The 24,430-nt window shown below is 40.7% G+C and overlaps 1 non-coding gene across 1 annotated transcript; it reads right to left on the reverse strand.

The window, feature by feature from the left end:
* Positions 1-23,377: 23,377 nt before the first annotated feature.
* Positions 23,378-23,592, reverse strand: LOC131421497 (small nucleolar RNA U3). Its single transcript, XR_009223879.1, has one exon. It is a non-coding gene; the product is annotated as a small nucleolar RNA U3 (small nucleolar RNA).
* Between the last annotated feature and the right edge of the window lie 838 nt (positions 23,593-24,430).

Here is a 24,430-nt window from a genome sequence, read left to right on the forward strand (position 1 = left end):
ATATATTGTCTAGTTTTTCTAGCTGATTATCATACGAGGTTAAATATGGTCTTTGTTACTCCACAATGACCAAAGTCCTAAATATCTAATTTTAAACAAAATGTTAAATATAATTACTTGAATTTAACAGCAGAAAAAATCATCTAAAGATGCTGTGTGACTTCAGGTAAGAAGAGCTACAATATTAAATGATACTCTAAATTTTTAAAATATGGAAAACCTTAAGGGTTTGAAGTAATTTGTTTTTAATTACATATAACAAACTAGTCAGCATGTATAGAATCTGAAAGATGAGGAAGTTGGAAATACCTTTACTTCCTTCCGGCTTGCTCTGCCACTATTTTATATTTTTATTTACACTTTATTAAGATTTATAACATTTGCTTTCTGCTCTGTAGCCACAGTTCATGATGTTGGTGTGTCTTAATTCTATGTTGAATTGGATTTAATTCTCACTGGTATTTTACCACAACATATCTATTTTTGAATTCTTCATTTTAAGTTATCTTTTATTTGGCTGGATGTATCATCAATCTTTTTTCCCCTAATAAAGACTTCTGGGGGAGTGTTCTCTGAGGCCTTAAGGCTTATGAGTTTCTATCTTTAACCTTGTACTTGCAGTAAACTTGGCTGGATATAAACTTTCCTCAGAAATATTCACACATTGCTCTATTGCCTTTTATTATCTAATGTTACTATGGAGATATCTGAAGCATAGTCTGGTATTTCCCCTTTGTACATGAACTACTTTTGGCTTATATGTCCATAGAATTCTTTCCGTATATCTTTGAAGTTTGGTAGCTTTATCAGGAGATCTCTTGCTATATTTTTTTTTGTATCACTTTTTCCTGAGTTATGGTGCGTCTTTTTGGATATAGATTTAAATGTTTATTTCAAGAAAATGTTCTTGCCCATTGAGGCTTGTCCTCTTGGAACTTCTTTTGAGAGACTTCTTCTTGGAACCTGGCAGTGGGCAGAGGCCAGAAGGATCTTGGGAGACTGTCAGTGGAGATTTGAAGGGAAGAAAGGAAACTGCTATTGGAAACTGCTTTGTAAAAGGAGGCTCACATTATACCTTAACAAGACGATTGATCAAACTATCGCCTGTAGTAGCTTGAAAAATAGAAAATGTACCTAATTAATTTATGTATCTAGCTAAGGGTATTTCCAGATAGAATATTGAAAGTGCCAACTGATTCTTTTATCTACATATGATAAAGGACAGTTAGAGAGAGAGGAACAAAAGAAGGAACTAAGTCATTTTTAAACAGAATTAGAGGAAGTATTTCTAACCCAGAACTTATTGGGTCAGAAAATAAAACTATTTTTTATTCTAATATTCTTAGCCAGGAAAAATTTCTCAAAATAAGAAATGGCCTCATGGCAAATATAAAATACAGAGCACTGCCTGTGAAATGTGCTTTGTGCTCAAGAACCTATAAGATCCTTTGTTAAGATATAGAAGGACAAAAGGTGGTGCCTCATAGACTCTTTCTTATCTAGAAAAAAAGACTTCTAGTAGGTTTGTTTTTTTTTTTTGGTAAGGAAGAGTGGCCCTGTGCTAATATCTGTTGCCAATCTTCCTCTTTTTGCTTAAGGAAGATTGGCCCTGAGCTAACATTTGTGCAATCTCTATTTTTTATATAGGATGCCACCTCAGTATGGCTTGATGAGAGGTGTGTAGGTCTGCGCCTGGGATCCAAACCTGCAAACCCTGCTGAGGCAGAACATGTGAACTTAAACCACTACACCACCAGGCATGCCCCCAAGATTTCTGGTAATTTTAAGAGCACAATTTGTAGACCATCTCAGTTAGACAATAGGATTTCTAAAAATCTGAAGAATCTTGTCTTACATCACTCTGACTCACAGTCCTAAAGTAAAGAGAGATTTTGTGAGTGTTGCTCCTTTCTAATGGAGTGAATTACAATTTGATACCTAGGAATTCCACAGAGTTTTTATAGGAATTCTATCAGCTTGAACTAAAAGGTAACAGAAATAGTTGAGGATGAAAAGAGCCTCTAGTAGAAAACAGGTTGAGAAAGCTACTCAACTACCTTTGAGCAGAAAACAGGTTGAGAAAGCTACTCAACTATAAGCATGGATCATATTTTGTGGAAAACGAAGGATAAATCAAAGGAAAAAGCCAAAACCCAATGCTTGAAGCTAAAGAGACATGGAAAATGACCTGGGTTATGGCAGAACTGGGTCCCGATCAAGAAACTTGTGATGTGTGTCCAGCTGGATTTCAGAATTAATGTGGACCCCTGACCGTTATGTGCTTCTGTTGTCCCTCTTTTCGAATAAGAGTGTCTGTTTCAGTGTTTCTGACCCTGCCTCACCATTATATATAGGACGTGTGTGTGTGTTGCGGGCGGGGGGGCAGTTAGAATCTTGCCTCTTAGTTCACATATCTTCAGATCTAAGAGCTGCACTTGAGGAGCTTCATTCACATCTGGAACTGATTTAAATGACAATATCCTGAACTTCAAGTCTGAAGCTGATGCTGTAATGGATGAGATTCTGGTGATTCTTGGGGGTTAAGATGTGTATTTTGCATGAGTTAGGGGGCTAAGGGGAATGTTATAAATCATTAGGGGTCAGAGGGTTCACTGTGATAGACTATTACTTTAGTGTCCCCTAATGAGTCATGCCTTCCAGTATTTATGCCCTAGTGGGTTCCCTCTCTATGAATCTGGGCTGGGTCTGTCACCCACTTTAACCAGTTAAATGTGGTGGAAGTGATACTGTGTCAGTTCTGGGCAGATTCCACTTCTGTACTCTTAGAGGTGAGCAACCACACAGAAGTTCAACTGCCTTAAGACCGCCATGTTGTGAGGAAGCTCAAACTAGCTGGCTAGAGATACCACGTGGAACAAAATTAGGGGACCCATGCAACAACCCCAGCTGAGCTCCCAGCTTCCTCAGCACCCAGTGCCCAAGCATCTGAGTGATTCATCTTGTCAGTGCATTCACCAGTCTTAGTGGAGCCAACCTTGCTAATGTTTTGTGAGATATAGATGAATGGTCCTTCCCAAGCTCTCTGCAAATTGCAGATTTGTGAGAAAATAAATTTTAAGCCATTAAGTTTTGAGGTACTTTCTTATGCAGCAATAGGTAATTGAAACATCTTAACTTTATTCTTTGAATTATTTCTATTTCAGACATCACGTTGTTGGAAATTTCTTTGAAGGGTCCATTCCTCTTAATATACATTGCTTGGTCTGTGTTTTTTGCTTATGAAACTTCCTTCATCCTCTCCACATCTTCCCTGCCAATTACTTATACATTTGTTCCGTGTTGAGTCCTTTCCAATTGTTACTAATAATTCAACTAAGTAATTGACTAACTTAGTAATTCAACTAAAACCAAGTGTTTATTTATAAATAAGAATGTATGGTGATGAATGGGGAGGGTAAATTGCAGCCTCTTTGATTCAGATTTCACCACTGTTTCCTCTGCCTAGGGATGATGTCTCCCTTTGAGTTTCAGTGTTTTCTGTATTACTGTAGCTCAGAGGAAATCCTTGAAACTTACAAAATCCTCTGTTTTTAACCCAGTGGCTAACGCTGTCCTTCCTCCATTTACCCCAGCTCATCTCCAGCAGTCTCTCTTAGCAATAGAGAGATCATAGAATTTATTGTTGAAATTATCATTCACTCTATAGTGAAAGGAAGTGCTATGTATAGTTGCCCTAGGATAGTAGGCACAAAGTGGGTACACCAAATCATCAAACCACCTTGTTTTTAAACCTGGGTTGTGAATAATAAAATAGCATGTACTTTCTTGGGTTCTACCTGCATAGCTTTCCTGCTGTGGAGAAGAATGAGACTGTGCAGGGACAGTCCCCACTTCTTTGGCCTGCCTATGTCCCTAGATACCATTGTTTTTACCAATGAATTCTTACATTGACCGTTCAGACCTGAGTTATCAGCATATTGAGGGAATTCTATATCCTGCGTAATTTCTGTGGAGGTTATGTGTAATCCTAATTGACTTTTCACATTTTGGGCCAGGTTTCAAAGCATATGGCAGAGTTCAATGTTTGTGGTTCATAGCTTGTGGTTTGGAATTTTGTATATTTACCTCTATTCTTACTATGGGGATATACTTTCCTTCCATGTTCATTTTTTAAAGTTGTTTTTGATGAGTTTAGAGGGAGAGAAGTGGAATTAAAATGTCTTTACTCTGTTTTCTTTAACTGAAAGTCCACTGTTTTGACACGGAGATATGACCTTGATATACAGTCAAACATAAGACAACAGATTGCAGTACATTAGCTATGATATATAACCCTTTGTGTTTAAGAAAACACTTTATATTCATAACATATTACTAAGGGTATTTATCCCAGTGGTAACTGAAATTATTTTATGGAGTGGAAAGGATGTATATAATGCATATAATTCTGAAATTTTTACAATGAGCATGAATTACTTTAATAAATCAGTAAAGAAATCAATGAAGATAATTCCATTTCAGAGAAACACACAAAGATTTAGGTCTCTGTGGCCCTTATCGCTTTATGGGGTTGAGGATCCATGCCACTAACAAGGCATCCTGTGGTTAAGCAAGAAATGCCCTTTTATTTTGATCCAATAGCCTTTCATCAAAATTTTCCCATTGTAGACTGTGTAGGGAATTATCTTCCTTAGTTTGAGAAAATGTAAGAGTTGCTGGGCAGGGAGCACTTTGATCCCAAAGGTTAGAGGCTACTGGGATAGGAGTGAATTAACCACAATAACAACAAAAAGACAAATCCCCATCTGTGTGAAATGGTTGGTGCCTGTTATCTGGGCTTCTGGGTCTGCAGTTGGCCTGTTCCCTGCCTTATTTATTTCCCTAGTTTTCATTCCTACTTCCCTGCCTGTTGTCTTCTGCCTTCTTCGATGTCCTGGGATGCAGAATTAATATTTTAGCAGTGGTGGTATATCCCTTAACATATCTGGAATGGAGGAGACCAGCAATAAATAGCAGCAACGAGCCTGTGTTGCCAGAGCTTCCTTGGAGGGCTTGAGTGTGCACACCAAGAAATGGATTCATGAAACTTCATTTGGCGGAGTGGAAAGGAAAACATAGAAAAGAAATAGAGTGGTGCCTACAGCTGTCACACTCATGTCAGAAATCTAGACGAGAAAGGTAAGCGTCAGTAGCTCGAAAAGACCTTCCAGGGAAGAACGGGACTGCTATAGTGTGTCAAGCAGCTGACACAGGAGCAGAGCTTGACAAGTCATTTTGATGCCGGGCTGGAAAATTCCTAGGAAATAAACGCGTTGTTCAAAAAGGCCAAAAATCCAAATCAATGCAGAGAAGAGAGCTAAGGGAATGAATGAAAATAAGTCAACAAGCGATACTGACAGCACCGGCCCCCACTCCTGATCGTACCTGGACCCCAGCAAGGGCAGATGTCTGGGGTTGACAGGCTGAGTTGTGCGCTGGGAAAACATGGCCTGAAGAGTCAGGCAGACCTGAGATAAGACCCAGCTCGCCCACTTGCTACTTGGAGTTAGGATCTTGGGCAAGCAACTTCTCTCTGTGCAGAGGGAAATTCTCAGCTGGTTCTGTTTAGCTGCACTGATTCTGGGTTTGGGTTTCTTTATCTGTAATGTATGGATAATAGTACACTCTCTGTGATGTCGTTTTGAGGATTAAATGCGAGGGTGCCTATAAAGTGCTGGTCCACAGAAAGTGTTAGTAAGTGCTAGTTGCTAGTTCTCTGGAGCCTGTCCTTTGTCCCTGAGCTCTTGGGGGTGGAGTACTCTTGCGCCTTGCCCTGACCTCCCTCCTCCTCCCGTTTCTCCTCTTCCTCCTTCTCCTTTTCCTGTTCTGTAAGAATGGTGAAGTCCTGAGCTGGTAGATAAATTGGGCTGCAGCTTGGGTGAAGCAGAGAGAATTCTTAATGTATTTGTCCTGCAGCTGAGGAAGCAAGCTGTGTTTGTGCTCCTGGTTTCCATTACTGAGCTGGTCATATTTTATCTTCCCTTAAGTGGCAGCCAGAGCCCTCCGGGTCAGGTCAACACAGACTCTGAACACAGGAGAGAGAAGCAGGTACTAAAGCTGGTCTGAGGGATTTATTTCTCCTTTCCTACTGTGCTATCTACAAGAGGCACTAACATCTTCAAACCTGAGGTTGGGAGTTACAGTTCTCCTTTTGCAATGTCCTTTGAGTGTCACGCCTTCTTGCACTCAGGTGTCTATGTGATGCTGCCAGAAGTGTTCCTTTGCACAGCTTTCATCACGGCACCCACCTTCTCAAAGCCATCGTTAACCCCCCATTGCCCATGAAACAAATCCCAAACTCCTTACCTTGGAACTCAGCTCAAATGCTAGCCTCTCCACAAAGCTTTATTTGTACACCCTCGAGCTGGAGACAATCTTGTGCTTCTCCGAACTCCTTTGACTTTCTTTGAGTAGAGTACCGATGTCTCATGCTTAGAATTCTCCCCTCTGCAGTACAGGCTTTTAGAATCTTGGTCTTTTTCTCTAATAGAATATAGGCCCCCCGAAGGTAAGATTTATGCCGAACCTCTGTCTCTTTTTCCCACAGTGTCTAACACATGTTAGGCAACTAGATGAATGAATTTGAAGGCTGTAGTTGAGCTGTTATGTATATATAGTTGCTAATGATACACTATTTGATGCACTGAGGGTGGCAAATTCCTGCCATGCAAGCCTTCACAGTCCTTCTGGTTCACATGGCTAAATTCTTCTCATGTGTCAACTTCAATTAGCGAGTGGCTATCTGGAGAAGGAGGTTGAGAAGTGTTCTAAGGATGTATCTTGTGCCAGTAGGATGGAGTTCTGTGATTGATTAGTGATGTATCCCATTACGACTGCATCAGAATTGAAAGAAAGGTGGAAGCTTTATGTCATATCACATTGTAGGGGGGGAAGACAATTCCTCTACCCTCTATGTCCTTCTGGCTGATCTGATAATTAAATTGACATGAGACAGAATAACAGGAGAAAATCAAACAAAGCTTAATAACATGTATACATGGGAGAAACCCAGGAAAACTGAGTAACTCATCAGAATGACTGAGGTTACCACCTTAAATACCATCTTCAGCTAAAAACAAAGGTGGTTGTAGGGATAGTGGTTTGGGACTTCAAAAGGGAGGAAGGCAATTTACATGGATATGGAAATGCCAATGTATGTTAAACAAGTGTTTGCTGGGCCATCTGTAGCAATGTTATCTTATGGTATTAGCTCCTTCCTGGGACAGGCCTTCTGTCTTAAATTCTTTTGGGAGGTTAGGGGGAAGGTCAAAGTTTCTTTCAGAGTCTTTTGTTCTTAAAAATAATTAAGGCAAAGAGACTTGTCTTGGGGTGACCAATTCTGATCCCCCACAACATCTAATGTTTCCATACTGGTAGAAAATTGTAATAAATGGGATGGACGTACTTGCAATGAAAACTGACTCGCCTAAAATTGTAATTCCATAAATATATGGAGAAGCTATGGAAAAAACACAGATCGGAGTCACCAGGCCTTTCACTTTGGCCTCTTCCACTTGGGAGTTAGTAGCAAATTACTTCGTCTCCTTTTCTCCACATATGCAATGACTTACTAACACCCATTTTGCCTACCTTACAGCCAAAGAAGAGGATATTTTTCCGGGTTCTGAGGACAAAATGAGATATATATTAATATATGAGTTTATGGATACTGATTAAAATTCATAAATAATTTTTGTATTTCTCATTTCGCAAGTCTTACATGTTCTTTAAATTAAAAAAAGAAATACAAAGAAGAAGAAAGAAACCTACTAGTTCTTAAACAGAGACAATTACTAGTAACAGCTTAGCGTATATCCTTCCAGATCCTTTTCAATGAGATTTATAGTCTTTAAAACTCTTTGAAGATTTATTTTCTTTTCCTTTATCAATATAGAGTGAACATTTTTGGATGTCATTAAGTATACTTCTATAACATTGCTTGCGTGTTACATAGTATTTTATTGGATTTTAATAGTGGCTGTCCACCATGAAGTACAACACACATGCAGCGTTGATTGGATTGTTTATATGATGAGCACCAACCAAGGGGGATCCTAGGAGTTATTTGACAGATTAAAAATTGTTGCCTTGTAGTTTGCTTGAAATTGTGGGTGTTCAGGTTATGCTGTGATCTGCTATTCAGGAATCTTTACGGCAATGGTAATTATCAGGTGAGTTGATCTGTCATGAAGGTCAGTACATTGGATTTGATGGGGCCTAAAGGAGAAATAAAGAAAGAGAGGCTGAATCTTCCTCAGGCAGTGTTTGCATAGTCATTAGACATTAGAGTCAGTTTTGCAAATGTTCCTACGGTGAAGAAGGGATGAATTCATTTTTGAAAAGTTGTAATCAACAAGAAACAGGGAAGAGATGCTTTTGAACTCAGATTTTGGTAGGGCTCTTTGTGCCCCTTTTGTTTAAAAAAAAAAAAGAAAATCAGCAGAATTGAGTAAAGTTAGGAAAGAACAACAAGCACTGTGCTTGCTTCTACTGACCTAAAAGAAATACTCTTTCCTTGAATCTAGGAATCTATTTTGGTCTAGAATACAGGGGCCCGGTTTCTGAAAACATTTAGAAACATGAGAAAAATTTCCAATTTAGGATCCTGTAATATTACTGCAAAATGTATATCTCTCTATATGGTCAGCTCCACAGGCCGTATCTTTACAGGACTGTTTTAGAATTCAGAATTTATGTCTGAATTTGGGTGTAGTAAAAACACACAGGCTTTGGAGTTGTGAATGACTTGATTTAAGTCCCATTTCTGCCATTTACTAATTGCATGATCTTGAACCAATTACCCACCTCCTTCAGCTCCAGTTAACTTACCCAATGTAGGTGACAATACCTGTATTACAGGACAGTTTTGAGAGTTAAATGAAATCACGTCTTTAACTTTCTTGGTGTAGTATAGGTACTCAGTAAGTGTTGATCATCCACCTCTGTTGAAGGCTCTAAGTAGGTCATGGAGGTAGACAAGTTGGCTTTTTTTTTTTCCTCAGAAACTGATGGGTGAACCTCCAGAAATTTGTGTTTTCTTGGCTAAGTAAATTATTTGTTACAACATCAGTAAAACCACTGATAAGCACATTCTGTAAGAAGGTTCTAAGAAATTAGATAATTGATCAAAGCAAGAGTAAAAAGAAAAGAACTTCATAGGTGTTTTAAGACGTCCTTGGTTCTATTTCAGTATTTTCTCTTATTATCAGTTTATGTTATCTTAATCCCAATTACTTCCCTTTTGGCCTAGAGGCTTCTAGATTGTCCATGCCCAACCATGTCCATGCTCATCTCCTTTTTGGCATCTCATCTCAGTCCTAGCATGAAGCCATTTAGGATCAAGGCCTTCTGATTAGGGAATTCTGCACTTAACTCTCTCTTACCATGTGTAGCCAGATAGGTGAGGATGGACACAGTCCTTTGCTGAGTTTTCTACATGCTTGATTTAATATCCAGCCCATTTTCTTTGACATTTTTACCTAATTAGAGAGGAAGCGGTTTATGAGGACAGAGTCGAGTCCTCAATTCTGCATTACTTCTTCCCTGTGTTTACTACTCAACCTACTAACAAAAAGAAAAAAAAAATTCCTAAAAAGGATCACCTCCTCTCTTAAGCATCACAACAACATCTGCATCTAAATGAAATTATTTTAAAAAGTGACATTAGCATATGTCGAGTTTTCTCTCCAATGTGATTTCCAACACTGATATGTTGTTAAATTCTTGGTCTGAAAAAGCTATATGGAAATAAACTAAGTATATCGAAACTGGTTCATCATATTTATATTACTCTCTCCTTTCAGGCCTAAGAAATAACTCTAAGTATTGACTCTTTTAAATTTTATACCTCTTTTAGTGAATCAATGTCAGTTGCTTAAGCTTTAAGTGAAAGTCAGAGCACTAACAATGGGTCCAACATTTTAAATCCATTGTAATTGCCCTTGAGTGGGGAAAGGAGTGGCCCTGTATGTATTGAACTCCCATTAAATGAAAGCTAGCTGGGCTGTCCTAATCTGGACCAGGAAGTCACCTCAGTCCTTTGGGCCTGCTGCTGAAATGGACTCTTTCCACTAAGAAACATAAATTAAATCAAAAGATTGGAGTTCTAGAAAATCTCCTACCCTCCACCCCACTCCTAGGCCATAGAAGAAAATAAAATAGCAAGAGAAAGGAACTTCATGAAATGGCAAGAATGCCAATGAGAATTAGTCACTGAAGGACATTAAGCCAAGGAAATTGGAGTGGGGAAACCAAGCTTCAGACATAAGGGAACGTTTAGGAGGTGGTGGCTCTCCCCAGTTGTTTAAAGCTTGCACCATTTTCATCAGCCAGGTAGAATGCCCACTGGCAAGTTGCCTCATGCCTCTATATGCACAGGTTTTATTGGCGTTAAAGGTTTCTGATAGGCGTTTGTCACCATCAGAATATAAGATATTTTGTAGTCTGGAAGAATTATTTGGTTGGCTGCTTTACTGATTATAATATTGATTTGTTCCACGTGTCACATTTGTTACATCTGTGTTAGCATCCCAGGGAAAATGATACAGTTGTGGTTTGTTACCAGTATATTTTTCAAGATAAAAACTAGATGGTTTCCTGTGTTTATTTGCTTATTTTTCCCTTACCAGGCAAAGCTGTTACCCAATAATTAACTAGACAGCGGCCTTAAGAAAGAGACAAATCACTTGATTTTTTTCTCTACCCTCGTTATGTGGAAGAACTTCATGGGAGGGCAGGGAGAGAAGACATTTCAAGAAATTGCTATACAACATGGTTAAGAAATTTCTCTGTGATTATACAATCATAAAAGAATAATTGGATGGAGACACCACTTGATTCTCCTGGGAATTCTACTGACATTTCTGAGAGCTGAGAAGGGCCTCTGCATGAATCTCAGGAACACTCTGCAGTTTTTTTCCTCTTCTCTCTTCAGCTCAATGGGTTCCCGGCCAAGCCGGAGGACCAGGAGCTGAGAGAGAGGCTGGGCCTCGGCTTCCTCTCAAGATGAAGCGAAATGCCAGATGTGCTGAAACTTCTGTCTGAAATCTCCAGGAAAGTTAAAAAAAAAAACTTCAGAGCTGTCTACTTCACGAACAAAATTCTAAATTAACCATTCCAGGGTGGCTTCTGACCAACTCTTCAGTCCTTTTCTCTTACGGCATAATTGAGGAATCCAGATCCAGCCGATGTGGGTTTATTTGGGAAGGTGCATGGGGCTTTGGGTGGGGGTTGGGGGTCACATTTCAACTGCAAGGTTGAAAACCTGCACAGCATGAACTAGAGAGAACCATTGCCCACAGAAGAAATGTCTTCATTAGTCTTAACTAAAATATCGACATTTGAATTGGATTTTTGGTGGTAATTGCTCTGTTGCACCAATACAAAATGTCCAGCTAGGCCAGTACTTAGAGTGCCTGTCCTGGATGCTTAAGAATAACTAAGAAAAAGTGGATAGCTTGAAATTTGGAGGAAAGTTGAAAATGCTAGAGAAAAGAGGCAATGACGGTAGAGAAGCTCTTTTTCCTTTTGGTACCATTGTTCCCTCTTTGGGATCTTAACAGTACCGAAATGGCCAACATTCATGAAATCCATTTGAGTACGTAAGGGCTTCCCGTGCATTATGCCACTCAATCCTGACAGCGCCCTGTTTATAAGTGTCAGTTTGTAGATAAGGAATCTGAAGTTCAGGAAGGCTCTGTGGGAGCCTTTTTGTGGGAGATCAAAATGCAAAAGCTAACACATGATTGTGAGCACCCTTCCTGGAATTCTTAGTTCTGGTTCTATATACATCAAGATCTCCTGTGGAGTTTTTCAAAATTCAGATTCCTGGGTTTTACCCCCAACACCTCCAGGTAGGAGCCTAGGAAACCATGGCTTTTGCTTGTTAGTTTGTATATTCGTCTTTCCAGAAACTTTGGAGGTACAGCCCTTGAGAGGCATGCCACAGTCCAGATGAGTGGGCTATGTCTGCCAATGGGCTTTGACTGAAGGAGAAGGCCAGGGAGTCAGCAGAAGAGCCTCCAGATGGGGCTTGGAAGAGAGTGGGGCAGGGCATTTGCACATGGTCAGCTCCGTCGCCACACCATCAACAAGGACACTGCAGAGCCCCCCTTCCTTACTTTGCATTGGTTTGTTTTTAAAACTTTTTTCCTGCTTCTAGCCCCTAGCACAATTTCTCACACCGTAGGTACTCCAACATGGTTGTGAAATGACCACATAAATGCTTTATCCTCATCATAGCACAGAACACAATCTGGCCCAGTTAGATGCAGGGAAGGGGTCAAGCTTGGAGAATAGACTAGAAAAGTGTGACATCTGGATGGCAGGACTCTGTAGTTAATGGGAGGAGGGGAAGGAGCAACACCTTCTGAATGCCTTGGACACGTCAGGCCCTCATGGATCATTTCATTACTCCATACAACTGCCCTCTGAAGTAACCTCCGTTGCACACACTGAGCAGATAAGCAACTGAACCTCCGAGAATTTAAGTATCCTGCTCATGGTCATGTGGCTAGTGCTGGGGAGGCCAGAATTCCAACCTATATATCCAGCTCAAAGCCCATATCCTTTATATTTTACCCTGCGTCTCCTAATTAGAGAAGAGTTTTGGTCTAGAGTTGCATTGTCCAATGGAAACATAAGGCAAGCTACAAATGTGAACTATATATGTCATTTTAAATTTTCTGGTAACCATACTTAAAAAAAGTAAAAAGAGGGGCTGGCTCAGTGGCATAGTGGTTAAGTTCGCGCACTCTTCTTTGGTGGCCTGGGGTACGTGGGTTTGGATCCTGGGTGCGGACATACACACTGTTCATGAAGCCGTGCTGTGGCAGCATCCCATATGCAAAATAGAGGAAGATGGGCACAGAAGTTAGCTCAGGGCAAATCTTCCCCAGCAAAAAAGAGGAAGATTGGCAATGGATGTTAGTTCAGGGCCAATCTCCCTCACCAAAAAAAAAAAAAGTAAAAAGAAACAAGTGAAACTAATTTTAATAACTTTTTTTTTTTTTGTGAGGAAGATCAGCCCTGAGCTAACATCCATGCTAATCCTCCTCTTTTTGCTGAGAAAGACCGGCTCTGAGCTAACATCTATTGCCAATCCTCCTCCTTCCCCCTCGCCCCCGCAAAGCCCCAGTAGATAGTTGTCTGACGTAGTTACACATCCTTCTAGTTGCTGTATGTGGGACACGGCCTCAGCATGGCCGGAGAAGCGGTGCGACAGTGCATGCCTGGGATCCGAACCCGGGCCGCCAGTAGTGGAGCGCGCACTTAACTGCTAAGCCACGGGGCCGGCCCAATAATATGTTTTATTTAGCCTAATATATCCAAAATATTATCATTTCAACATGCAATCAATAAAAAAATCTCAATGAGATATTTTACATTCTTCTCTCCATAATAAGTTTTCAATATCTGGTTGTGTATATCAGCACATCTCAGTTAGGACTGGCCACATTTCAAGTGCTCAGTAGCCACATGTGGCTCATGGCTGCCATATTGGACAGCACAGGTCTAGACAATCAGGGAACTTACTTGGATTGATGTAGAGAACTCAGTATTGGGAAGCCTAGGCGGAGGTGATACTCTGAAGAGCAACTATGTCAGGCAATTTGGCATGCAGGAAATATATTATTCATTCACTCATTCAACATAAATTAGTGAGTATCTACTATGGACCAGGCGTTTTTCGAGGCCCTAGGGAAGAGAAGTGGACAAGATCAAGTGCCTTCACTACTGGAATCTACACTCTGGGAGGTGAGATAGACAATAAGCAAATAAACACATAATGTAATTGATTTGAAGAAAAATGAAGCCAGCAAGCAGACAGAGTGTGGCAGAGAATATTTCAGATGAGTTGATGAGAAGAGGCTTTTCTGAAGAAAAGACATTTGAGTAGAGACTGAAAGCAGGCACAGGAATTCCTGGGGAAAGAGTGTTCTAAGCAGAGAGAGTCCTGAGGTGGCAGCATGTTGAACATGTACTGGGAATAGCAAAGCCCGGGTTGGGTGGGGAGGAGTGGTAGGAAAGGAGGCCTGAGAGTGAGACTGGAGTCAGCTCCTGCGAGGCCTCATAGGGTGTGGTAAGGACTTACCCAAGTGTGATGGGAGGTCTTCATAGGGTTTTGAGTCAGAGAGAGGGGTTCTCCGATATATGCATACTTTTATAAAGGATACTCCGGCTATGGTATGGAGGATAAAGTGGAGGTGGAGGGGATGAATGACAAGTTCTTATTGCAGGTAATGGGCAGAGCTGTGAGGAGTAAGTTTAACTTCATTGAGATGGGGATGAACAAACACTGGACAAGATCCCATTCTCAGGGCACTGGTGTACTAAGTACTGTTTTATACATTATGTAGGCATATGTTGATAATTGGAAAAAGTTGGAAATTCTTTCAAATTGCACAGTTGAATGATATTAAATGGATTACCAAGACAGGTACTTAGGGAATTAGGTCATGGTCAATTGCCAAAACTGGGGTAGGATGGGTTTTTGTGGCAGACATTACAGGGCAATTTGGTCAGGGACCCCAGAAATGCCAGAACCTGCCTTAGCCCAGCTAATTCTCGTCTCTAGGAAAGTACCAAGGAATACTGAGTTACAAGCAATGATGCATGAAAAAATAAGCATAGCATTGTATTGTTAGCTGACCTTGTATTTCAAACTCCAGTGTACAGCTATTGGGTTAAAAAATTGGCACAAGAGGCATGAAATGGATGCTAAATGTGGGAGGATTCCTCTCTTAGGCCCGTATCCAAATCTTGGAATCTTATCACCAGAGATGAGAGTACCCCCTCATAAATGTGTAGGATTCCTAAGAACTAGGACCCTATCTTATTTACAGCCATATTCCCAAAGATAGAACCTGGCATCTAATAAGTGCTCCATATTTGTTGCATCCATCCATCCATCCATCCATCCATCCATCCATCCATCCACACATTCAATGACTTCTTCATCTAATGAATGTCCTTGCCGGGATACAGCAGGGAGGAGACATGACTATTGCATTCTGAATTTACAGTCCACCATCAGAAACAAGACTTTCATGACGGCATGGTGAGTTCTTTGGGAAGGAAGAACAGCTCATTGTGGGAGCACACATGAGGGTTCCCAAATCTAGGGCAAGGGAGAGTAAGGAGCCTTTCTGAAGGCAGGGGTGACTGCAGAGGTCTTTGTTGGGCTTAGACTGGGGGATTTATGACATTTGTAAACAGTAAAGATCCACTCTGTTGTTGGACTTGCTGATAGTATCAAGGTAGCCTGAATGCAGAACTGTATTTTCAGAATAATAGTCCACAGTTAGTTGGCAAATTTAAATGGTGATAAAGCCTCATTAATAAGTATGACCTACACTTTTCCTAAATTTGGTAGAATGAAAAGCTGGAGTATATAATAATTTTTAAAAATCTACCTTCATACCATTCGTCTGTGTAATCTGGCATATAATACCTAATTATCATAATTTTACCTAAATAATGAATAAACTAGACAGGGGAAAAATTAAAACCTTTCACATTAGACACAATTATAATTCTTTTACAGTAACATTCACAGTTAAATTCTTAATTAAGTCGGCATGCCTGTTTTACAAAAGTGCGTTTTGTAGATGTAGTTAATTTTTTAATGTCAGCATTAATGAGAGGAAAGAGCAGCATAGATAATTCCCCAAAACCGAAGTTTAAAATCTATCTCCACTGGGCTGTGGAATAAAGTCTACCCTGTGTAATGCCTGGTATTTGCTTTCCTAGTGATGCTCTTTGTGGTGTAATATTAACATGTGTTTGCATTTCCTGAAAAAAAAATGGCTGATGTAAACCAGGGAAGAGAATATGGCAGGGGCTGAGGGATATGAAATCTATTGGGAATTAACGTTTTTCCAGTGATAGTAGGTATGTAGATAACTGACTAGCCCATATGTCATAAGGTAAAAGATATTTCCTTCCTCCTTCCCTTCCTTCCTTTCTTCCTTCTCTAAACTCAATTCATTAATTTATGTTCAGAAATGTTCAAGGTCAACAAAAACACACAAATCCATTTAAGTTCAGGTAAAACCTTAACAATAAACTTGGGGAAGCAGCTTATCAATACTATCACTTCCATGGGAAATAAATACTTTAACCCATTTCTAGCCTAAAACCCTCTAGGCACACGATCATAAACTTGAGGGGGACATGCTGTGCATACGTTGTGCATATGTTGATTCTCCTGCTGTGCATATGTTGATACCCAATACAACATTTTTTGGAAAATTACAAAGAATTCAGCAAGCATCTTCAGTAGTTGGGGAGGGGGTGCTTTTTGCAGTATTTCTTGCTGTCATCATAATAGAGATTACAAATGATCTTCCTGCTGCTCAGGGTACATCTTCTAGGATCAGATATCAAACCCAAGATGGCAGAAACACATTCAGAGTCCCGCTCTATGAATTTACTTTGCTTATTGCATTTCCTTTCTTGGAAATGTAATTGCTTTGGAATTACCGAGATCATGGGGAAAAGCAGGCCATCAAGAGAGTAAGCTATAGAGTGGGGAAATATGATAAAGTCAATTTAAGTTTGATAGAAATCTTTGGGTTTTTTGATCCAGAACATCTATATAACTGCTTCAACCTTTGCGAAGCCAGAGCAAATATTTTTATCCTTTGTTGTTGTTGTTGCTGTTGCTCAACACACACACACAAAAGCAGACCTGGTGTGTTACCAGAAGTCTGATGATAGTTTGGAATAATATGCTATCTCAAAAAAAAATCAAATAATCTAGTTATCCCACAAATTTAATTGCTTTGATTTTTGGTTGTGGAAAAAACTATAAGAGAAGAAGCAGAACAATGAAACAATGTATCAAATATTAAATGAACATCAGATTAAGCCAAACTTCTTCTTCATTTCAACAAGAACAATCTTAAATCTCCATTTCGTTTGTATAAAATTTAGCATATTATTTTTAATAATTGTACAAGATACCATGTACTAGAAATAAAAATTACAAAGCATTTTCTCTTGGATACGTAGTCTACGCTTTTGAGAGTAAGAGCATGTACACGTGCACACACACAAATGCACGCACACATACATAAACACCTTGAGGGCGCGCACACACACACACACACACACACACACACACAGGAAATCTCGTCTCTCATTCTTTGGGTACCAGTGTACATGCAAAGATATAGACTTAGTTGGTTTCCAAGCTAGGTTTTTTGGATTGCAGGTAACTAAAATGGACTTTGGATAATTTAATTTGGCAAATTTAGCCAAAATTTGTTGGAAGGGATGGAATTGCTTACAGAATCAGTGGGAGGCTGAAGAAGCAGGCTTGGAAACAGACATGAACAGAGGCAGGTCTAGTTAGCAGGAATTATTTTGTAGCATCAGAGTGCTGAGGCTCACTGAATGAGCCCCAACTATTTTCATTGTTTTTTCTTGGTTGAAACTGAGATTCCTGAAAGAGAGTAAGCATCCAATTGGCCTATTTGCTCACATGCTCACCCTCGGAAGGGGAGAGTAGGGCACTTCCATCAACTGTCCAACTAGACTGTATCCAGTGGGAGAGGGATGGGTCTCTTAAAGGATGGGTGCTGGGCAGCCAAAAACAGCAAGCAAGCAGTCCAGGGTATGAGAGTGAATAAGTTTCACTCCTTGGAAAGATGTTTCTAACCCTGAGTGGAGAGCTGACCATCTTCTCTTAGGCCATTTCCAAAGAAGAACACAGCTTGTGTGATGGAATGAGCTCCTGGTGAGGTGTCTGAAGACGTGGGTCTCATACTGCTTAGTGTTGTGACTTTTTGCATCTCTCTTATCCTCTTTGCAGCCTAGTTTCCTCATTTTGCCTATCTCACACAGTTATTACGGACACCAAGAACAATGTACATTAGCGTGTGTGAAAGGACTTTGTAAAACTGGAAAGCAGTTTCCAAATGTTCCTGTGAGTTTGAGACCCTCTGTTAGCGACTGCGAGAGCCTAAAGGGAGACACAAAGGCCCAGCAGCATGTTTGGATCCTGCACATGCCCTAGACGCTAAGATCAGTGTCACTTCATGAATGTATGTCCTTGTCGGATTACATGGGTGAAATGATTGTCATGAAATTTGATTTTAGATGAAGTCTGGTAGCTACCAGACTTTGGCCATACCTTATAAAGCAAAGGCTTCACTTTCCTCTTTCTAGAACAATCTAGAAAGAGGATTGTGGCTGTGACTTCCACGTTGCTGGTTCCCAGCAGTCCTTAGGCTTCAGGCATCTGTCTGGATTTTGGGTTCTTCAATGATAAATGGAAAACATACATAGAAAGGTCCTACTTTATTTGAGGAATATGTTCCTAGAGTCCTTGCATAATTCAAAATTCGCCTATTTCAAGACTAATACCAACAACAGATAGGAGGGAGTTTTGTTTACCAGCTAAAATGAGTATTCCCATGTAGCCCCAGCATAAACTCAGTTTACAGTTCACTTGCCTCCTTCAGCTTTGAGATTAAATTATGTGATTGTCAACAAAATTTTAATTTGAGGGGTTGGAGTTGCCATTATTTCAAATTTTGCACATAAAGAGAGGTTCAGCAATATTTTATGTCACATTATATTGAATTCACATGATTCAAATCTGCATGCAAAGTGGTGGCTCTGTAATTTGGTACAGTGATCTAAAGCCCACACGTTCTATAATGCCCCAACTTTCAGAAGCAGCATTCGGTTTAAATTGGTAACATATTCACTGTCAAACATATCTGATTTAGCAAATGCATAAGGAGGAGCCTGGCAAAGCTAGGATACTTGAGTGTACATTTCATATTGACCCACCTGTGGAAAATTACTATTTTAGTATACATGGGCACTTGCATCTGACGACCGTGTCTTGCTTTCACATGGGCCAACTTTTGTGATTTGGATAAAGAGTTTGTTTCCATGCTAGGCCAATTTCTCAGTTGTGAAATAAGTTTCTCTGCCTTTGGTGAGGGGTAAGTGATAGAAGTCGAGGGAGCAGACCTCGCCGCCCAGTCAAGGGGCAGATTTGCTTGGTTAGTGTCAAGGAAGGCTTCATATGAAGGCAAACATCGCTGAAGGGCTGACTGAGAAAACACTGGAACCATGTGTAAGAATTTCGGCCACCCACAACAAACCTTTGGATTCCTCATGCTCACATACCATTTAACAAATGAGGCAACTAAGGCCCCAGGAAGTCCACTCACTGTCCCCAAGTCACACAGCTGTGAAGTGGCAAGACCAGGCTGACTGCAGAGCCGAGTTCTCATCCACAAACAACCCACTTTCTCCTTTGAAGCCAAGATTTTTAAGCTATTTTGTAAAGGTGCCCCTGAAACCTCTCCTCTTATTTCCTTGTTTCTAGCATTCCCAGTGCTATACCCACAAAATTCATTTTTTTTTTTCAAGGAGTGATTAGGTATTTTGTCAAACAAACAAACCCATAGGCTTTTGAATGAGGTAAAGGAAAGTAATACATTATAAAAAGAGGTGGCTATACAAAATGAACTAGAATTGAAAAAGAAAGGACAACAGGAGAATTCTTGGTCGAACATACAGCTTTCAAGTAGAACGCTTTCTAGTATAGGGTTACGTGAGCATGGCACAGATGAATTATGGAATAATTTTCTAGATTCCCATGCCTATATCTTTGGTTCTAGTTGGAATGTCTCCTCCAAGTTCATTCACTTCTATTCTTTTTGTAGGTGTGTAAGTCTGAGTGTGACCTCACCTAACATGGCACCGGGAACTTAATAAATGAAGCTATTATGTCTTCTCCTTGATTATTAATGAGATTGCATGCCTAGGTCTTATCACTTCCTAAAATAAAAATAATCTCTTACAATAGTCTGGAGGCTCATAGTCTACAAAGTACTTTCTTCCTACCTGATTCCACTCAATCTTTACAGTGGCCCTCTGTCTTAGACAGAATGAATAGGCTCCCCTTTTTATGGATAAGTAGCTTGAACTGCAAGACATTTTGCAGCTTGCTAGGGGCAGGAGAGCTGGGATCCATCCCACATCACTTGATTCTCTGCTCTCTGTTCTTTCCCTTTCGCCACACAGCTTCTCCCTAGGGTCACTCCTCAGATGCTGTCCACTTCTCCCTAGGTCTGTATCACGGGCCTTGCACGTCCGCAAGGAATGTGATCTGTAGAAGCATTCTAGCAACTACCATCACAGGCAGTGCCTGCTCTTCCGTAACGGCATAATCATTCGTGTCTCAGTTCTGTTCTCCAATCCAAGCCTAGTGTTCAAGCAGTGATTCACTTAAATCCAGGCCTCAGGCATGGTCAGTAGGACGGATACTACCCTGCCATCGTGCCCCAACCTCTTTCAACTTGTTAAGTCACTGCTCTCAGCGGAGCAGCTTCATATCCACCTCCTCACCAGAACCAACTGCTACCAACACATGCGGGCCCTGCTGTAATTAGATATTGATTTCATGTAACGTGTGTATAGTGAGGAAGCTCATCTCATTTGTGGGCTGCTGTTATCTGTCGGTAGAACAAAATGTGTGATTATCAGTGGATATCCTATGGCTATCTATGGCGAAATGTAAACTCTAATCCATCTCCTTGTAGTGACATTACGGTACGCCATTCAAGGGTGGACCATTTGTCTTAACGTGGCCTCTGCTGCTGTTGGTTGGCTTTCTCCCCAGAAATAGCTGCACAGATTCTTCACTGTAACTCCTTCGTAGTTCCAATTTGGCCATACCAGAATGGAGACTAGCAAAGTCCATTTACTATAATGTAATGTGGCTGCGACTTCAAATAAATGGAGCTCCAGGTATTATTTGTTTCCCGCTTTCTTTGTAGCAGTCACACCTCCTGGCATTCATCTGGTAACCTTGCTCTTCTCAGGAGAACAGGACAAGAAATTTTGGATGGAAACAAAGTTCATGTCATTAACATTGTCAGGAAATGCTAGTAGGTTCTGTTCTTGAGTTCCCCATCACCTTTATGTGGCTTTCAAGGGCCCCCAGGCTGAGTTGAGACTGCTCTGCTTTGTAGATTTGGTGAGGCAGGTGTACTGGGGGGAGAAGCCCTCATGCCCACGACGGGAATGAGAGCCTGAGGAACTGGGACCTGAGTCTCTCTTAACTGTGTGATTCCTCTTCCCATTTGACAGCTTTATCTCTACCCAGCCACTGGCTGTCTTGGTTAGGAACTTTCTCCCAACAGTGGAAAGGAAGTTTCTAAATAAAGATGTGAGCTGTTTGTATAGGTGTCTTTGCTTGTTTGGAGTTTTCCGTCATGGGGTGGGAGGCTGAATGGAATAGCCTACATAGGTGGTGCCTTTCCTTCCCTGCTTGCTCAAAATATTGGCCTGGGGTATCAGGAGATTGACAAATTAAAGAGTCTTGTTTCCAGTGCTAGTACTCTGTCCTTTAACACAGCAGTTTTATCTCTTGCCTACTGCTACCTCGAGTTACTTCCATTAGGTATTTCTTTCTCACTGCCATATAAAGGGATTAAAAATAACATTGTAGACAGACTGGTGTTAGAGGGGAAAGAGTCCAATCCTGTGCACCATTGTGGGTTATGTCTTTGAAGCTCACTGAACTCTTCAAACTCCATTTAAGTGTTACTTTATCACAGCCCGTTCACCTGGGTGAGCTAAGAGTCCTGAGCTAGGGAATGGCGAGTAATTGCCAATCGCACTGTGGAGGTGTCAATTGCATCTTATGTCACTCAGGGATCTAGTGAATGAACCAGAAACAAAAGTGTGAAATAAGATAATCTTCCTTGAATGTCCTCCTCTCATATGTTTCAGCAAGGGTCTTTTGGGGACCATATCAACAATACTATTGCACAAATCACGAATGCTCCTTTTGGTACTTTTAGGTGGGGAATGGAGGGTCAGTGGGGCAGAAGATTTAGGCTTTGGGCTCAGAGGGATCTGGGTTCTGATTTCCCGGCTCTTTGATACTGAGCAAATAAATTACTCATCCCCTCAGAGCTTCAGTCTTCTCATCTGTATAATGTGAGCATAACAAGGATCTTGCAGGTCATGAAGACTGAGGAGGCAGCACTCATAAAGTCATCTAGCTCAGTGCCTGACACGTAGTAGACACTCACTGAGGCATCCTGCCATCACACTGCCCAGTCCATTAGGTGAATGCCATTCTGGGTTAATTATAGCTCTGACTGTATAGACCTTTTCCAAAGTTTAGTTCCGTTTCTTGTTTACACAGTCATTTCAACTGTCAACAGAGTGTTTTTAAGATAATACCTAGACCACACCTGGACGACTGGAAAATGTCGTGAGTGATTGTTCGAAGGGGTCCATCCAGAGGCGAGTGATGAGGCAGGTGAGAATTCTGTGGTATGCTTAAGAACCATCTGGGCACTTGCTGAATCTGGGCAGATTCTAGGGCCCCACCCCATAGAATCTGATTCAGTAGATTTAAATAGGAGCCCCTAAAATTTGCATGATTAATGTTCTCCTTTGATGATGATAATGTTTTTGGACCACTCTTCAAGAAATACTGCCAGAAACATGTCAACAGAAGAGCCACTGGGGATCTGAGATTGTCTACTGGGAAACAGCCACTCGTGGGGGACAAGACAGCAGCCTTCCGATTGCCAAATATGTGTTATGGACGAGATGCCATTTGTTCTGGAGCCCCGGGGGTCAAAACAGAACCTGATGGGTAGAAATTCCAAGGAGGAAAATTTCAGCTTAATCTAGGTAAGTGTTTTCTAAGAAGTAAAGCTATCTAAGGGGGGGAATATGCTGCCTCCAGGAGTAGTGAGCCCTCCAGCTCAGGAGGAATTCAAGTTTGTCTGTCTAAGTGGCCTCTGGGAATTTTACAGAGAAGAAATTAGCTCATGCTCTTATCTCGTATGGTACTTAATTACTTTTATTGTAATTGTTTACCTGTGGGTCTAATGCATTCTCTCTCACAAGTGTTTATTAACCATTTACTTGGTGCCTGGTTCTGCGAAGATGAAGCACAAACGTGCTGCTTGAATTCAGGCAAATGTATCATCTTAGCAGATGCTATTGTCAGGAAAGGAGAAGGAACTAGTCTTCCATTTCCTTACGGGAGGAGGTAACAGGCATATCTGGCAATGAGAAAAGAGAGAGGGATTACTCACTAGGGGAAGAGGTAATGGGTAGACTAGTATGGCTTTGGGAGGAAAGGTTCTTTCACAATAGCATTTAACAGATTAATTAAGCGAAGCTTTCATTTTCTTCCGAATGGGTATCCATTTTTCTACCTTTCTCTTCAGAGCTGTGAAATTCCAGTTGTTTCTTAGATATAAAATGAGTTGTTAAACACTTATTTTTCTTGTCTCCACGCGCATCTTTCCTTCTGCCTTTAAATTTGTGGTCACCATTAATGTAGATAAGATGTCCCTCCTCCCCCTACTATCTTTCAGAAGCCACTCAGACTATGTCCTCTCCCTCTCACTCTCCAAGACCATCAACATCAACGGCAAATGACAGTTCCAGAGAAGCAACACCAAGAGCTGGCTTCACACTCAGGAGAGAATGCTGCCCCTCCTCCTTCTGGAAGATGTTCCCCTTTTAATTTTCTACAAATTTTATGAGGAGTGTTGTTTTGGATCAAGCAGGAGTCAGTGAGTAGTTTCCCTCCTTCTAGGATTTCAAAATAATAGCAGCACCATATTCTAGGGTCTAGACTCAGTTTCTGTTTTAAAGCTACAAGCTGGCTACTCACAGGAAAATGACACTGGATGTTTTTAGAGTTGGGGTATCCAGGCGACATTTTGTTAAAAGCTTACATGGGCCAATTATAGACCTACAGAGTTTTGTAATTAGCTGACCTTAGAAACCTTGTTAAACCACATGTGCAGCTTCATGTGACATTGTGGCTCAACTGGATTGTCCTTTGTTTTACCTCCACCCCTCTCTATTTCCTTGATAGTTGGTATTTATTTGGTATTTAAAAATGTTCTCTTACCGACATATAGATCTATCCACAAAAACGTCATAAGGATACCTTGATCTATGAAATGTTCAGAGTTTCTTAAAACCCTGATATGGAGTAAGACTCTCTAACAGGCCTAGTTTTGGAAGTTGCCATCAGCAGTAGATTTTGCTGAATTGTACATATGCGTTTAATGATAAGGTTTTCTTTTTTTGTAAACTGTTTCTTGTGGAACTATTTTCTGTGATGCTGAGGTTACAGAAAAATATCATTTTTCTGTCACTGTTGGTGTTCTTCAGGCCCCAACTTTGAAATGGATGTGCTTTTGGAAACCTAGGTGCTTCTCTACATCAGAAAAGTACCTTATCCAGGGCTCCATTGGGTGACTTGGACAAAGCAATGCAATTTAGATGGGGGAAATGGTATATATTACGTTTTATAAGAGCCAGCTTCCAATAATAACCATCTGACCCTTGTGAGCCTATGTTTTCAATTTCCTTTTTAAGGCATGCAACAAGAAATGCTGCCAAAGCACATTTTTCT

Source organism: Diceros bicornis, chromosome 2 (genome assembly GCF_020826845.1).
Source record: "Diceros bicornis minor isolate mBicDic1 chromosome 2, mDicBic1.mat.cur, whole genome shotgun sequence".
Classification (NCBI taxonomy): domain Eukaryota; kingdom Metazoa; phylum Chordata; class Mammalia; order Perissodactyla; family Rhinocerotidae; genus Diceros; species Diceros bicornis.